Source organism: Lutra lutra, chromosome 13 (genome assembly GCF_902655055.1).
Source record: "Lutra lutra chromosome 13, mLutLut1.2, whole genome shotgun sequence".
Taxonomy (NCBI): domain Eukaryota; kingdom Metazoa; phylum Chordata; class Mammalia; order Carnivora; family Mustelidae; genus Lutra; species Lutra lutra.
The window spans coordinates 47,403,388-47,417,999 of record NC_062290.1 but is presented as its reverse complement, the minus strand read 5'-3'; the positions used below and the strand labels follow the sequence as shown (position 1 = coordinate 47,417,999).

General features: G+C 43.6%; 1 protein-coding gene and 1 pseudogene across 1 annotated transcript in view; both read right to left on the bottom strand.

Moving 5' to 3' along the window:
* LOC125083069 (interferon alpha-1/2-like) overlaps positions 1-14,612 on the bottom strand; it is a 234,628-nt gene that overhangs the window by 56,006 nt on the left and 164,010 nt on the right. The gene's annotated exons all lie outside the window — the stretch shown is intronic.
* On the bottom strand, positions 9,059-10,343 carry LOC125083070 (interferon alpha-1/2-like; annotated as a pseudogene).

Genomic DNA, 14,612 nt, shown 5'->3' with positions numbered 1-14,612 from the left:
TGTGTAGATTGCTTTAGGTAGCATAGACATTTTCACAATATCTGTTCTTCCAATCCAGGAGCATGAACATTTTTCATTTCTTTGTGTCTTCCTCAATTTCCTTCATGAGTACTTTCTAGTTTTCTGTGTATGAATTCTTTGCCTCTTTGGTTAGGTTTTTCCCTAGGTATCTTATGGTTTTCGGTGCAAATGTAAATGAGATTGACTCCTTAATTTCTCTTTCTTCTGTCTTATTGTTGATTTAGAGAAATGCAACTGATTTCTGTGCATTGATTTTATATCCTGACACTTTACTGAATTCCTGCACAAGATCTAGCAGTTTTGGAGTGGAGCCTTTTGGGTTTTCCACATATCATATCACATCATCTGCAAAGAGTGATAGTTTGACTTCTTCTTTGCCAATTTGGTTGCCTTTAATTTCTTTTTGTTGTCTGATTGCTGGGCTAGGACTTCTAGTACTATGTTCAATAGCATTGGTGGAAATGCACATCCCTATCGTGTTCCTGACTTTGGCAGAAAAGCATTCAGTTTTTCTCCATTGAGAATGATATTTCCAGTGGGATTTTCTTTTTTTTTTTTTAAAGATTTTTTATTTATTTATTTGACAGACAGAGATCACAAGTAGGCAGAGAGGCAGGCAGAGAGAGAGGAAGGGAAGCAGGCTCCCTGCTGAGCAGAGAGCCCGATGTGGGACTCGATTCCAGGACCCTGAGATCATGACCTGAGCCGAAGGCAGCGGCTTAACCCACTGAGCCACCCAGGCGCCCCTCCAGTGGGATTTTCATAGATGGCTTTGATAATATTGAGGTATGTGCCCTCTCTCCCTACACTTTGAAGAGTTTTGATCAGGAAAGGATACTGTACTTTGTCCATAGCTTTTTCAGCATCTATTGAGAGTATCATATGGTTCTTGTTCTTTCTTTTATTGATGTATTGTATCACATTGATTGATTTGCGCATGTTGAACCAACCTTGCAGCCCTGGAATAAGTCCCATTTGGTCGTGGTCAATCATCCTTTTAATGTACTGTTGGATTCTATTAGCTAGTATTTTGGTGAGAATTTTCACATCTGTGTTCATCAAGCATATTGGTCTGTAATTCTCTTTTTTGATAGGCTCCTTGTCTGGTGTTGGGATCAAGGTGATGCTGGCCTCATAAAATGACTTTGGAAGTTTTCCTTCCATTTCCATTTTTTGGAACAGTTTCAGGAGCATAGGAATTAATTCTTCTTTAAATGTTTCTAGAATTCCCCTGGGAAGCCGTCTGGCCCTGGGCTTTTGTTTGTTTAGAGATTTTTGATGACTGTTTCAATCTCCATACTGGTTATGGGCACGTTCAGGTTTTCTATTTCTTCCTGGTTCAGTTGCGGTAGTTTATACATCTCTAGGGATGCATCCCTTTCTTCCAGGTTGTCAAATTGTTGGCATAGAGGTGTTCATAATATGTTCTTATAATTATTTATTTTTTTGGTGTTGGTTTGGTGTCATGGTTTTATTTATTTGGGTTCTTTCTCTTTTCTTTTTAATAAGTCTGCCCAGGGGTTTATTAATCTTATTAATTCTTTCAGAGAACCAGCTCCTAGTTCTGTTGATTTGTTCTATTATTTTTGTTTGTTTGTTTGTTTCTATTTCATTGATTTCTGCTCTGATCTTTATGATTTCTCTTCTCCTGCTTGGTTTAGGCTTTCTTTGTTGTTCTTTCTCTAGCTCCTTTAGGTGTAGGATTAGGTTGTGTATTTGAGAACTTTCTTGTTTCTTGAGAAGGTTTCTACCTCTATATATTTTCTGCTCAGGACTGGCTTTGCTGTGTCCCACAGATTTTGAAGCATTGTGTTTGCATTATCATCTGTTTCCATGAATTTTTTCAATTCTTCTTTAATTTCCTGGTTGACCCATTCACTCTTTAGAAGGATGCTCTTTGGTGTCCAGGTATTTGGGTTCTTTCCAAATGTCATCTTGTGATGGAGTACTAGCTTCAGAGCATTGTGGTGTGAAAGTATGCAGGGAAGGATCCCAATCTTTTGATACTGGTTGAGACCTGATTTATGACCCAGGATGCGATCTATTCTGGAGAATGTTCCAGGTGCACTGGAGAAGAATGTGTATTCTGTTGCTTTGGGATGGAATGTTCTGAATCTATCTGTTATGTCCCTCTGTCCAGTGTGTCACTCAAGGCCTTTATTTCCTTGTGGATCTTTTGCTTGGATGATCTGTCCATTTCAGTTAGGGGGGTGTTATGTCCCCTACTATTACTGTATTCTTGTCGCTGTGTTTCTTTGATTTTGTTATTAATTGGTTTATATAGTTGGCTGCTCCCATCTTAGGGGCATAGATATTTAAAATTGTTAAATCTTCTTGCTGCACAGACCCTTTGAGTATGATATAGTGTCCTTCCTCATCTCTTTTTATAGTCTTTGGCTTAAAGTCTAATTGATCTGATAAAAGTATTGCCACCCCAGCCTTCTTCTGATGTCCATTAGCATGGTAAATGTTTTCCATCCCTTCACTTTAAATCTGGAGGTGTCTTTGGGTCTCAAATGAGTTTCTTGTGGGCAGCATAGTGATGGGTTTTGTTTTATTATCCATTCTGATACCTGTGTCTTTTGATTGGGGCATTTAGCCCATTAGCATTGAGGGTTACTATTGAGAGATATGAGTTTAGTGCCATTGTATTGCCTATAAGGTGACTCTTACTGTATATTGTCTCTGTTCCTTTCTGATCTACTACTTTTGGGGTCTCTCTTCGCTTAGAGGACCCCTTTCAATATTTCCTGTAGAGGTGGTTTGGTGTTTGCAAATCTTTCAGGTTTTGTTTGTCCTGGAAGCTTTTTATCTCTCTTTCTATTTTCAATGATAGCCTAGCTAGATATAGTATTCTTGGCTGCATGTTCTTCTCCTTGAGTTCTCTGAATATATCACACCAGTTCTTTTTGGCCTGCCAGGTCTCTGTGGATAAGTCTGTTGCTAATCTAATACTTTTACCATTGTATGTTACAGACTTCTTTTCCCGGGCTGCTTTCAGGATTTTCTCTTTGTCGCTAAGACTTATAAATTTTACTATTGGCTGACGGGGTGTGGACCTATTCTTATTGATTTTGAGGGAAGTTCTCTGTGCGTCCAGGATTTTGATGCTTGTTCCCTTTGCCATCTTAGGGAAATTCTCCACAATAATTCTCTCCAATATACCTTCTGCTCCCCTCGCTCTTTCTTCTTCTTCTGGAGTCCCAATTATTCTAATGTTGTTTCGTCTTATGGTGTCACTTATCTCTCGAATTCTCCCCTCATGGTCCAGTAGTTGTTTTTCTCTCTTTTGCTCAGCTTCTTTATTCTCTGTCATTTGGTCTTCTGTATCACTAATTCTTTCTTCTGCCTCATTTATCCTAGCATTAAGAGCCTCCATTTTTTATTGCACCTCATTAATAGCTTTTTTTCTTTCAACTTGGTTAGATTTTAGTTCTTTCATTTTTCCAGAAAGGGCTTTTATCTCTCCAGAGAGTCTTTCTCTAATATCTTCCTTGCCTTTTTCGAGCCTGGCTAGAGCCTCAGAATCGTCATTCTGAACTCTAGATCTGACATATTACCAATGTCTGTATTGATTAGGTCCCTAGACTTTGCTATTGCCTTTTGTTCTTTTTTTTGTGATGAGTTTTTCCGCCTTGTCATTTTGTCCAGATAAGAATATATGAAGGAGCAACTAAAATACTAAAAGGGTGGCAAAGACCCCAAGAATATGCTCTTTAAGCAAATCAGAAGAGATCCCAAATCATGGGGGGGCAGGAAGGGGATAAAAAGAAGTTCAGAAAAAAAAATTTTTTAAAAGTAAACAAATAAAGAACAAATATAAAAAAGAAAAAAATATATATATTAGACTGGTGACTAGAATAGGGTCACCCACTTAATTTGGGGAATATTTTGTCTCTTAGAAGAAACTACCTCCCAAAATTTTAAAGAATGAAAAACATATATAAGGGTAAACAAAATGAAGGGATGGAATATTTTTATAAAGATGAAAAAAAAATTTTTTTAATTTCTAAAAAAGGAGTTGTTAAAGGAAGTTGGCTGGGAGAATAAAGAAAAAGAAAGGGGAGAGATTTTGCTCGGGCTGGAGACTAGAACAAGCCTGGAGCTAGATTTAGGGTATATTTTGATCTATTAGGAGAAGTTGTACCCCAAATTTCTTAGAAGAAAAAACCCTATGTGTATACACAAAATTAAGTTAGATACAATGAAGGATAAAATAGGACTATAAAATGAAGGTTCATGGGGCGCCTGGGTGGCTCAGTGGGTTAAGCTGCTGCCTTCGGCTCAGGTCATGATCTCAGGGTCCTGGGATCGAGTCCCGCATCGGGTTCTCTGCTCGGCAGAGATCCTGCTTCCTTTTCTCTCTCACTGCCTGCCTCTCTGTCTACTTGAGATCTCTCTGTCAAATAAATAAATAAACAAAATCTTTAAAAAAAATGAAGGTTCAAAAAAGATTATTATTATTTTTTTATGAAATGTATTGTTAAGATAAAGTAGTTAAAATGTGAAAAGAGGAAAGGGTAAAAGTTAAAAACAAATTTAGAAGAAGAAAAAAATAAAATTTAAAAAATTTTTAAATTAACTGCAAGACTAAAGAATGATGGGGAGAAAGCCATGAATTCCATGCTTTGCTTGCGCTTCCTCTGGAATTCTGCTGTTCTCCTTGGTAAGTGAACTTGGTCTTGGCTGGATTTCTTGTTGATCTTCTGGGGGAGGGGCCTGTTGTAGTGATTCTCAAGTGTCTTTGCCCCAGGTGGAATTGCACTGCCCTTACCAGAGGCCAGGCTAAGTAATCTGCTTGGGTTCCTCTTTGGAGCTTTGTTCCCTGAACGCTTTCAGTAGAGTTCCAGAGGACAGGAATGAAAATGGCGACCTCCCAGTCTCTGTCCCGGAGGAGCTGATAGTTTGCACCCCTCCCCCCGCCGTGTGCCCTCAGAGAAAAGCGCTCAATCACTCCCGCCTCCCTGGCCTCTGGCCGTGCTCCGATCTCAACCAGCCTGTGACCGGTTCAAGGTAACCCCGAGCTGAGAGTTCACTCCTCAGCTCTGTCTCTGTAGCCGGCTTCCCTGTTCTAATACCCGTGAGCTCTGTGACACTCAGACACCCCCGATCCTTCTGTGACCCTGCAGGACCTGGGGCCACACAGACCCCACGTGGGCTTCACCCCAGTTTAGGCTCTGGAGCGATGTCCCTCAGTGGAGCAGACTTTTAAAAGTCCTGATTTTGTACTTGGTTGCTCCGCCCCTTGCCGGGAGCCAGTCCCTCCCGCCTTGGTCTATCTTCCCGTCGCTTTGGATTCACTTCTCCACCGTCCTACCTTTCAGAAAGTGGTCGATTTTCTGTTTCTAGAATTGTTGCTCTTCTTCTCTTCGGTCTCCTGTTGGATTTGTAGGTGTTCTCAATGGATTGATAAGCTATCTAGCTGATCTCCTGCTACCAGATGTAGTCTCAGCCTGCTACTGTTCTGCCATCTTGATGTCTCCCAAGACTCCCAGGATCCCTTTTAAATACTCAAAAGACATTATATATTTTTCTGCCAATGAGAAAGATGTTTGGGGTGCCTGGGTGGCTCAGTGGGTTGAGCCTCTGCCTTCGGCTCAGGTCATGATCCCAGCGTCCTGGGATCGAGTCCCACATCGGGCTCCTTGCTCATCGGGGAGCCTGCTTCTCCCTCTACCTCTGCCTGCCATTCTGTCTGCCTGTGCTTGCTCTCTCTCCCTCTCTCTCTCTGACAAATAAATAAATAAAATTAAAAAAAAAAAAAAGAAAGATGTTTGTAGCTGGCACTGGGTAACCCTCTTCCTTCCAGCACATTGCAGGCTGCTGTCATATTGCAGTCATCCATGGTAGGGAAACTACCATGGGCCACATCTACATAGGAGAACTCTGTGCTCCTAGCATCCACTTGAACTGTCTCAGTCCAGGGAAGGACACAAAAGTTGACTCGATGTTGCCTTACAGTCCTACTGTTCCACCTCCTGAGGATAAGTCACTAATCCAGTGGACACTTTCCCATTTCTGTTCTCCTTCCAGATTCCCACACTGCTGCTGACTTTCAACAATTTCATGTTTCCAGACGTCAGCTGTGGTTATCTGAGCAAAGGAGTGTCCTGCTCCTGGTGTAAGGAGAACTTAGGCAGCACTCCAACACAGGCACAGTTGAGCTCCGCTATTCTTTGTCTGTACACATGTGGGCAGGGTTCCTGGAATTAGTGTGTTTCTTGTGGGACTGGATGTCTGGGGGCCTTGAGCTCCACAGCACAGCAATCAGTTGACAGGGGGGAGTGGAGAGAGCGCAAGCGCACACTCAGACTCCTAAAGCTGCCAAACCTTGGCTACTTGTGGCCAATAGTGCAGGGCGATGTCTCCCAGCCTGACCTTGGGCACCCAGCCCTGAACCCTGCCTCCTCTCCGTCTCCTGGCAGGTTGAGCAGAAATGCCTGGGATGGAAAGTTGGTGGGGGTCATGGTGCCTGGTGGCTCAGTCATTCAAGCATCTTCCTGGGGCTCAGTTCATGATCTCACAGTCCTAGGATCGAGCCCCACCTTGGGCTACCTGCTCAGTGGGGAGTCAGCTGCTCCTCAGACCTCCCCCCTCTCATGCTCTGCCTCTCTCAAATAAATAAACAAAATCTCTAAAATTTTTTTAAAAATTGGTTGGAGTGCTCACTCCCCTCAGGCCCCTGTATCTGGCCTTTGCTGCTTGGTTCTCTAATACTTTCCATTATTTAATAATCAATAACCCTGGGATTGAAAGTGACAGTGGCTATAGGGTTTTCAGGTTCAGGTTTTACTCTTTGTCATAGGCAGAGAAAGGAAACAGGTTTATGGCAGCATTAGAATCTCTGGATGTCCACAAGTAGGCTGTTTGTAGCTGGAAGGGACATCCTCACGAAGAGGTCCCATTTTGGTCAGGTCCCTTGTCCCACGTGGCCACCAGGGGGCGGTTTCCCTGGAGAGGAGCTTCACTAAGCCACCCTTCAACATGATCCTGCTTTCTGTTTCCTTTCAGGCACAGCTGCTGTTCCATCACATCAGATGGAAATCCGAGCAAAGCCTCTCTTGCAGGTGGTTCTGCAAAACCTAGAGATTTCATTGCATTTTTGTCTTCTACTTGCTTTCTTCTGCTGCTCCTTCGCTAAACCTTTAAGGTGAGATGACAGCAGAACAGAAAGCTGTTGTGTGAACAGGCTGAGAGGTCAAGAGAGTAAATGCCAAATGTGCTGTGGGGGCTTCTGCCTTGGCAGGAAGGTAACCATTAGACAGGGAAATGGGTTCTGGAATGCAGGGATGGAGGGCAGGGTGGGTGCCAGAAGGTTAAGGAAATAGCATGTTCTTCTGCATTTCCACCTGGATATTTATTTCTCAACACTCAGATGTTCGTAGAAGCCACCATCTCATCGCTGGTGATAAATAAAAACGTTTCTTGGCAATGGAGGATGAATGGGTCAGCCTTTTCTAGTATTCAAAACAGAATTCCAATTTGCGAGGCTGCTTCCTTTGAAAGTCAGGTACTTAAGTTTAGGACACACTGTTCCCAAGAATTTTGTAGGAGGAGACAAACAATATTCCCATATATATAGCTGTCAGAATTAAAATAAGATGACTGCTACCATATTTATGCCATTCCCTACAGAAGATGCATTACTAGGTGCCTTTCAGTGCATGAGTTCAGTGAATATTCACGCTCTTCTGTCATAACTGTTAAATCTGTTGGTCCTCCTGAATTATGCACAACTCACTATTGCTCTATGGATTTCCATGATTCAGGTATTTTCAGCTGATTTGACCAATGATTTCCCATTCCTCTACATATTAGGAGAGCGAATGCCTGACCCCGCTTCCTACGCTTTTTTTGAAGGAAGTCTGTCAGTCTTTATGTGCAAGAGAATCTCGTGATGTAGATATCCACCAAATATTGTGGTATTCCGAACATGAGGAAACACCAGCAGTGAGCAACAGAGAAGAACTTACCATATCAAACTCTCTAGAAAAAGCAATGTGTTATTATGCAGCTTTAGTAAACAGGGTCACAGGGAGGGGCTAAGGAACCTAATTAATGATGCCAAATAATTCCAGGAAACATGATTTTCTCCGTAGTAATAGATAATTTTGATGAAGGATTGAATGAGTTATCTGCCAAGTGAATTCTTAAAGCCTAGTAGCTCACTGATATGCAAGGTAATAAGAACCAAGACAGGATAAACCACCGTCAGTAGTTCAGTTATGATAAAAAATAAATACAACATTAAACATATTAACATGATTTGCAGAACATGGAATCCATGAAATCACTCAGGGAAAAAGAAATGACAAAAAGGATAAACTATGCGCAGAAAAACTAACCCACATTTTTCCCAGATCCCACGCAATATTCTTCTCCAAGTCAGATGCACTGACTTCTCTTATTCATGCTCCCACCCGCTCCAGGGTGGTCTCTGCTTATGCATTCCACCAAACTGACTCTCAGGAAGGTCAACAAAGCCATCTGTGTTTCTGACATCTCAGGCAGTTTCAACCCATATCTTCCTGGAATCTGCTGATGGTCTTTGAAGCACATTTACTTCTTTAAAGACACTCACCAGCATCCTCTCTTACCCTGTGCTGTATGGCCAAGAGGCCACCGTCTCCTTTGTGGCTCTTCTCTCCCCTCCCTTCAATGGTTGAAGAGTCTCAGAATCAAGTTTATGTCTGTTTCTCACACAACACAGTCTCCCTGCATGATCACCTCTATTTCTGGCTTTGCCTTCTAGATGTGAACCTCAGTCATGGCGTTTCTTGTCAAATGCCAGCTCACGTGTCCCCAAAACTGGACATACGTGTCTCCATGTCTGCCAGTGACTTGTCGAGGGGTCCACAGCTTTTCTGTGTGCAATTCCTCTGTGCTTCAACCTCTCTATTCTAGCAGCAGGTGAGAGAAGTCACTTCCTTTCCTTCATCATTAAAACATTAAATAGGAGGATTGTTTTTAGATCCCATCCCTACAGCAACCATATTTATATACCCCTACAACCAAAGATGTAGACATCAGGATCTGTATTTATTATGTCTTATAGCCTAAGGGCAACGTGCAAGTTGTCTTAGAGAAAGTCAGTTGTTATTTCCAATGTTAATGCAGTATGATGGTAAATGCATTCTGCTGTCCAATTTCCAACGGATTTACACAATCAGACCTGGTGTGCCTCTTTGAACACTCTTTTGTCCTTAAAGTTCCATAAAGAAAAAAATGATACACTGATTACATATTATAAATATATTTTATTATATTCTGCTATGTAAAGGTGTACATCATATTATATGAAAAAACGGAATCTTATCAATATTTACATAAATAAATATTTAAATAGATAAATAGACATGAGCAAGGTCATCTGTAAGCAACTACTGCTTGTAGAGTCGACATGTTCTGAAAACACTTGACAAATTGACTGTGTTCATGTCTTTGGGACAACAGAAATGAGAGTCTCTGGCATGGCAGAACTCCGGAATGTGTGATGTTATCAGTCAGAGGGAATCATTTCCATGTTGAAATGGGTCTCACTTCCTGCTCCTTAATTCCTTTTGCAAGGCTGTTGATGCATACAAGGGTTTCATGGTCTCTGCTCGGACCATCTCCCAGGCACAAGGGCTGTATTGCTTCTCTTGCAGATAGAGGGAGATTCTCTGGAAGTAGTTCCTCAAGATGGAATCCCCATTCACGAGGGGCAACACTCCCATCCCCGCCTCCTGCAGGGGACAGGCTTCCAGGAGGCCCAGCTGCTCAGAAAGTCCCGAGCACAATTCCTCCAGGAGGGTCGTGTTCCAAGGAGCAGGTGAGGCCTCTGTGCAGAAGAGCTGGAAGGTCTTCTGGTTTGTCACATGGACGACAAAGAGGGCTTGAGCCTTCTGCAGTTGCTTGCCGTCAAACACCTCCTGGGGGAAGCCAAAGCCATTTGTGTACTTGTCACAGGAGGTAGCAGACAGTCTCCTCATTTGTCACAGGAGCATCAAGGCCCTCCAGTTCAGCAGGCCGTGGTCCTGAAGCAGGTCACATCCCAGAGAGCCGAGGGAGTGGCAGCTGAGTACCACAGGGCCACCAAGAAGGAGCAGGGCAGGGCCATTGGGGATCCTGCAGGTGCTGTTGGCCTGGCTGGGGTGGGCACGTCTGGGATCTGTGGCTCTAGCTTCTCTGAACATCTTGTCTTGTGCGTGAGGCTTAAGTAGGGGACAGAAGAGTTTTCAATTTCTGAACGTTGCCCTTACTTTCTACTTCTCTTTTTGCTTTCCTTTCTACACTTTCTACTTGGGTTTGGAGCATGGGTTTTTCAACTATGTATTATTTTATTTAAGTATTATCTTTGCCTCCAGAATCTTTTGGATGTTTTTTTAGTTGAAATTTTCAGGAAAACGTAATCGCAGGGAGACACAGTATATATCATTATATATTGTATTTTTGTCTGTGCTTTAAGATAAAAAAAAAAGTGTAACGTTTATCCAATTCAGGATTGAGAATGACTAAAAATTTTAAGCGAGTAGTTATATTTGAAAGCTATTGATGCTTATGTATATAAGTAAATTTGATATGTGACCTATCATTTCTTTACATGTATACAGTGTAGTATATGGAGAACATAAACAAATTAACAATTTCCAAGTGTACATAATGATTTCGGTGTACCTGAACATTTCCAATCAATCCAGATTGCTAAATGCAAGTGAAAACTGGAATTATTTACTTAACATGGGTTTTTACTGTCCTGAATTTGAATGTTGCCTCATATGACAAAATCATTTTTTGAAGATTTTTATTTATTTATTTGACAGAGAGAAATATACAGAGAGAGTACAAGTAGACAGATTACCAGGCAGACAGTGAGGGAGAAGCAGACTCCCAACGAGCAGGGAGCCTAATGCGAGGCTCCATCCCAGTACCCTGGGATCATGACTTGAGCTGAAAGCGGCCACCCAACTGACTGAGCCACCCAGGCACCATGACAGCATCAACTTTATCTTCACCTGCTCCTACATACTCTGGAAGGTATTGTCAAAATATTTTTTCTGTTGGGGTGCCGGAGTGGCTCAGTGGTTTAAGCCTCTGCCTTCAGCTCGGGTCACGATCTCGGGGTCCTGGGATCGAGCCCCGCATCGGCCTCTCTGCTCAGCGGGGAGCCTGCTTCCTCCTCTCTCTCTGCCTGCCTCTCTGCCTGCTTCTGATCTCTGTGTGTCAAATGAATAAACAAAATCTTTAAAAAATATATATTTTTTTTCTGTTAACACTAGATAACTACTGAGGTATTGAATGAGTTTTGTAGAGCTAAATCATAAAATTTAATGTATTTATGTTTTCATTTCCAAAGCCTGCATCACAACAGGCCTCAAACATAAGTAATGCCCACAAGACACCACTGGCAGCTCACAAGTAAGAAAGATCACCAGTCCAGGTAAGACTCTGAGACCCAGGAAATGATGGAAAGAAACTCATCCAATCCTAAGGGATTCCTGTCACACCACGATTTGTCACACTGACCTTGCAGAGAGTTTGTGTCTTCCACGAATTCTGTGCCATTGTTTCTTATTTAATACCCATGAAAGACAATAAATACCAAGGTTTTGTTAGAGCGTTCCAAGGCATTGCAAGTGCCTCCAGTAGGAATCCAGGTTCTTGTCTGGGAAGAGGAAGTGTCAAGGTTCTAATTCCAGAATGATGGGATTTTTCCAGCACCACCTCACTGACTAGGTAGTTACCACCTCTCTAACCTCTTTCCTCTGCAATGACTGTGTTTCCAGCACCCGTGCGCTCTTGGGCTCATCCCTGAGGACAGGCTCACCATGTCCGGAGGACTCTACATTCCCCTACTGTGCAGGGGCTGGATTCCTTTTTAACAAAGCACTTAATGCCCCTAGATCCTTGCCCTTGCCTTTGCCCCTGGAGTGTTTGTGTCCGGGACCCTCTCAGTGCTCACCTCCTCCTCCCTGCCCAGGTATCAAAGGGGTCAACATCCCTCAGATGCTGAGGGTGAACGATTGCGTTCTCCAAGTAGAGGAAAGACTGATTATAATCCTTTCACCTTGAATAAGAGAATACATTTATTGTACCACCACAGTGCTTAATTTTCCGGTTTTTCATTTTTTTAAAGTAAGCTCCAGACACAGGGTGGACCCTCACATGGGGCTTGAACTCACAGTCTGACATCAAGATCTGAAGTGAGAGTAAGAATCAGATCCTCAACCAACTGAGCCACCCAGGATCCCCCATGGTTCAATTCTTTCTGAAACTAGAGAACACTTGTTAGTCCAAAATTTCTGAGCCGAGCACAAGGGATTCACTGACTGAGTCTCTCAGGAGAAACTTCCAGCACAGAAACTCTGACTTTCACTAGCTCATTCAGACTGTGCGTTTCCAGTAGGCAGCTTCGTTTGGCCATCTGTCTGGCGCTCAGAATGCGGGGGCGGGGGTGAGACCCAGGTGATGGTGTCAGGGACAAACTTCCTTGTTGCCTTTCCTTATTCATGGTGTTGCATTTTCTACATAAGTACCAACAACAAAGAGAATTTGAATTACTTAATATTTCCACATGCTTTACTGGACATGCTCTCATTTGCTGGTCCTGATCATATTCTACGACATTGTGAGGATCACACAGATGGAAGGAAGAAGAGGGCCAAGGGGCTGTTCCAGGTTTCTCTTTCATTTTAAGAGATCAGTTTTTCTGTTTCTCATGTCAGCTTTCCTCGAAAGCAAAACATGTCAGCAGCTGTGTGTGAGGGAGGGGGGAAGACAACTGTTCTGTCTGAACATCACAAAAGCGAAGAGTGGCCTGTCTGCTGAGAAAATGACAGAGTGTATGACAGCCAAATTTGATGCAGCAACATTGGAGATGAGCAGCTACAGGACACAGGGGAAACAAAGGCTATACTGAGTTATTGTAAGTTAGGAGTATGGCTGGCTCAGCCAGAGGATCCCAGAAGAACAACTCTTGGGTCCCCATGAGGCACTCAGCTTTACAAGATGAGCCATCTCATTTTCCTTTTGTTCAATCCACATGTGCACAACTCAAAGGAGAGATGAGAGGAGTCACACCAACCAGCTCACAAGGACTGGTGACCAGGACTCAGCTGCTCACTCTCTCTGGAAGGAGACAGGATCCTCGCCCTGCCTGAGAGCTCTACCTACCTGAAAAGTCCACTCAGGCCCAGAAAAGATTGCCTGAGAATTCCATGATTAAGACAAGGTGAACTGAAAGACCCTGCATGATTCTGCTCTGCACCTGGATTAGAATAATGATGAGGATCTTTTAGATGATAACACTAAAGGGGATTGCAGTCTAACCCTTCTGAGATCCTTGAAAACCATTACCTCTGTCTTCCCAGGAACCCCATTTGGATTCCGTTTATTTATGAAGGTGTTTGGAGAGAAACAGAAACCCAGAGGGAGAAATTATTCAGATGAACCAATATCCAAGGTGGAACACAAAGGAGTTGTGAGATAATGGCTGGTCTGGAAGCAGCTGTAAATATGTGAAGAATAGAAATGGACAGAGGATTTGAAACCCAGGAGAGGCCATGGCATGAAATCAGCCAGGTGGAGAGAGTGAGGGATCAAGGATTCTAGATCACACTGTGGACGCCAAAGGCTTGTTGTCTGTGACTTGTGTGGCAACAGGGGGTGTGGGAGGAGTCAAATGCATGACAGACTTGAAGTTCCAGAGACAAGTTGGCAGGGTCCCTGTTAAATACTCATGAGAGTGGGGAGGAGTCAGAGAAGTAGCAGGCTGAGATGGCATGAGGTACAGGAGATCAGCTGGATAGTTTATCAAACCATTCCGAACAGCTATACCGTAACAGAAGATCGAAGAGAAGAAGAGCAGTAATTCTAGAAACAGAAAATTGACCACTTTCTGAAAGGTGGGACCTGCGGAGAAGTGAATCCAAAGCGATGGGAAGATAGAGCGCAGGGGGATGGTCTGGATCCCTGGAAGCACAGGAGCAATGGAGCACAAAATCAGAACTTTTAAATGTCTGTTTCCACTGAGGGACATCGCTCCAGAGGGTAAGCCGAGGTGAAGCCCACTGGGGGATAACGTGGTCTCAGGTCCTGCGGGGTCACAGAATGGTCGGGGGGTGTTTGAGTGTCACAGAGCTCCCAGGTATTAGAGCGGGGAAGCTGGTTACAGGGAATGAGCTGAGGAGTGAGTTCTCACCTTGGAGTTACCTTAAGCTGTGATCCGTGGCATAGGCAGGCCCCTGCTCGGTGAGCATGGACCCCACAAGATCCTGGGAGACCCCCCCGGAAGAGCGCAGGATCTGCTGGGTTTGGAGACTCCAGGCGGGGCTCTGTGAGAGAGATGGTTGGTCACAGTCTGGGGGAGCTCAGCGCACGGCCAGAGGCCAGGGAGATGGGAGTGATTGAGCACTTTTCTCCAAGGGTGCACTGAGGAGTGGGGCCCCGAGCTCTCGGCTCCTCCGGGCCAGAGATTGGGAGACCAGCATTTTCATGCCATCCTCCAGACTCTATGGAAAGCGTTCAGGGAACAAAAGCGTCCAAAGGGGAAACCCTAGCGAAATTACTTAGCCCGGCCCCTGGTAAGGGCAGTGCAATTCCTCCTCGGGGCA